This window comes from Castanea sativa, chromosome 1, assembly GCF_040712315.1.
Source record: "Castanea sativa cultivar Marrone di Chiusa Pesio chromosome 1, ASM4071231v1".
In the NCBI taxonomy this organism is placed as follows: Eukaryota; Viridiplantae; Streptophyta; class Magnoliopsida; order Fagales; family Fagaceae; genus Castanea; species Castanea sativa.
In genome coordinates, this window is record NC_134013.1 from 49,326,649 (window position 1) to 49,329,485 (window position 2,837).

General features: G+C 34.3%; 1 pseudogene; it reads right to left on the minus strand.

Annotated features, from left to right (window-relative positions):
* Positions 1–269: 269 nt before the first annotated feature.
* LOC142628858 (MDIS1-interacting receptor like kinase 2-like) lies at positions 270–2,582 on the minus strand (annotated as a pseudogene).
* Between the last annotated feature and the right edge of the window lie 255 nt (positions 2,583–2,837).

Genomic DNA, 2,837 nt, shown 5'->3' on the forward strand with positions numbered 1-2,837 from the left:
TTGGACTAGATCATCTTGTTTGAATGGATTAACGGGAAACAGGCTTGAAAGTTGATTTTAAAATCCTAAATATCTGAATTTTCAAAGAAAAAGTTTAATAATAATAATAATAATAATAATAATAATAAATAATGGAATTCATGGTATATTATTCATTCATGTCCACAAAAATGCAATTGCAATTATGTAATTACTCTTGATGAAATGATTCATTATGATAATATATTAATTAAGATAGCTACAACAAAATACAAAGGAAAATAGATTACTTATCTTGATGGGATCACATCTGTAAACTTATCCTTACTCTTGTCTTTTTTTTCTTTTTTTCTTTTTTTTTTTTGGGTGTGTGGGGGGGGGGGGGGGGGGAGGGAAGTTAGATAAATTTCTTGATTCATCAACTGCCACATTGAAATTTCAGCAAAGGGCTTGGGCAATTGTGACCTTTGAATAGAAAACTCTTGTGATACTTGTTTCATTGTAGGGCGGGATTTGGGATTGGAATGTAGGCCTGCCAACGCTAGCGTTACAACTAGAACCACACTCTGAGCAATTGTTTGGTTGATATGAGGTGAGAGGCGAGGGTCTAAGACATCTTTCAGCATGATATGTTGAGTAGATGATGATGCCTATGAGGAAATAAGCTCTCCCGGATGCCTTCCCATTATTGTTTCTAGCACCACTACACTGAAACTATAGACATCGCATTTTTCGTTCACAACCATGGTGTGAGCAAGTTCTAAAACATAACAAAAAAGAAAAAGAAAAAGAAAGTGTGAGCACAACTGAACTACTTAGAAGATGTAACCTGTTAGGAATATTTTACTATTGTATGACAGTTAGTCAACAACTTGGAAACATATCAGCAATTTGATCTTTCTAGTATATATGTGAGCATATGATCAATGATTAATCTCGTTTTTTTTTTTTCTTTTTTTAGAGTGTGTGTTTGTGTATGTAAGAAAAAAAAATCACCTGGGGCAATATATCTGCAGGTGCTAGCGAGTGTTGTTAAATTGGAGGAATTAGGATTTAAGGGTCTAGCTATGCCAAAATCTGCAACAAATGCCTCAAATTCCGAGTTTAGTAAAATGTTGCTAGTAGTCAAGTCTCGATGGACAATCGTCGGAATGCAATCATGATGCAAGTAAGATAAAGCATTTGCTATGCCTTTAATGATGTTCACACGTTTCTTCCAATTCAATTCCTTAGCTTCAATGTCATTGCTTAGGACATACAATAAACTTCCTCTTTCAATGTACTCATAAATCAAAAACATGCATCGTTTATGTAGGCGGAATCCATAAAGCTTCACGATGTTACGATGACGAACTTCAGACAAGACTTTGGCTTCATTTCTAAGACTCTTATCAAAAGCTGGCTCTTCAAATTCTAAACGGTGAAGTTTTTTAAGGGCAATCACTTTTCCGCTGGATAAGGTTGCTTTGTAAACACTATCATAACCACCAGTTCCAATGCAATATCTAATATCAAAATTCTCTGTTGCTGTAATGATGTCTTCAAATGCAATATTTCCATCATAATTCCATATTGAGAATAAATCTCCTTTCTTCATTGCTTTAGACTCATGTTCAGTGTTCCAAATTATCTTAGGACGAGAAAGGAACACAATTATTAGTAATAAAAAGCCAAGTGTAATGGTGATGAGAACAATGATCTTAGTGCCATTTTTGTGTTTCAAAATCCTTGCGGAGCCAATAATGTTTGGGGGAGAGTGAACACAAGGAGGTAATCCTGAGATTTGATCACTGCATAAATCCTTGTTGCCCATAACTGACTCAAGGGTATTATATCTCAAAAAGCCATCTGGGATTTGACCTTCCAAGGAGTTGTAAGACATATTCATTTGGCATAGGCAAACAAGAATACTGTAAGGAATGGTACCAGTGAGATTATTAAAGCTGAGATCTAAGCGCAGTAAAGGTGTGTGGTACCCAAGTTCAGGAGGTATATTTCCACTAAGCAAGTTATGACTAAGGTCGACAATAGCTGACTTATATGGATATAAAACTTGAGGAGGGAGGCTTCCATTTAATTGGTTGTAGCTCAAAACCAATAGCTCCAAAGAATAGCAGTGGTCAAGTTGCATTGGGATGGATCCGCTTAGATTATTGTGGGAGAGGTCGAGAATAAAAAGGCTAGAGAAGTTTTTTACATCTTGTGGTATCTCGCCAAAAAGACTGTTAAAGGAAAGATTAACATATTGCAGTAGGGTTAACTGAGTAAGCCTTTGGAATGATTCCAGATATGTAGTTATTTGATAGATCCAACTTTACCAAATATTGCAAATTTCCAATTTCTGAATTTATGGAACCATTTATTTGATTTGAATGAATGTCCAGATGGCTTAAACTAGCTAAATGACCAAAGAATGGAGGAATTGTACCAATGAGATTGTTAAGACCAAGATCCAAAAAAACCAACTATGTCAAGTTCCTTATTTCTAAGGGGATTGAATCAGTAAGTTGATTTGAATGCATGTCTAGATATCTTAAATTGGTTAAATGACCCAAATATGGAGGAATTGAACCAGTAAGTCTATTATTGTGTACAATATTCATTAAGAATATTGTACACAATAAATTTGAGTAAAAAAATTGACTAAATAGTATGGGCAATTCTTTATATCATTGAATTCTTAAGAGTAGAACAATTTTTTTTCATATAAAATCTTTAGCAAAGGAAGATTCGCTTATTCTTCTCTTCAAAACTGGTTTTGATTAGAAAGTTGTTTTTATTATTATTATTATTATCAGGATTCGAAGGTTTCAAGGATATAAGTTCGAGACAACGCATGGAAAAAAATTAGGCTTTTG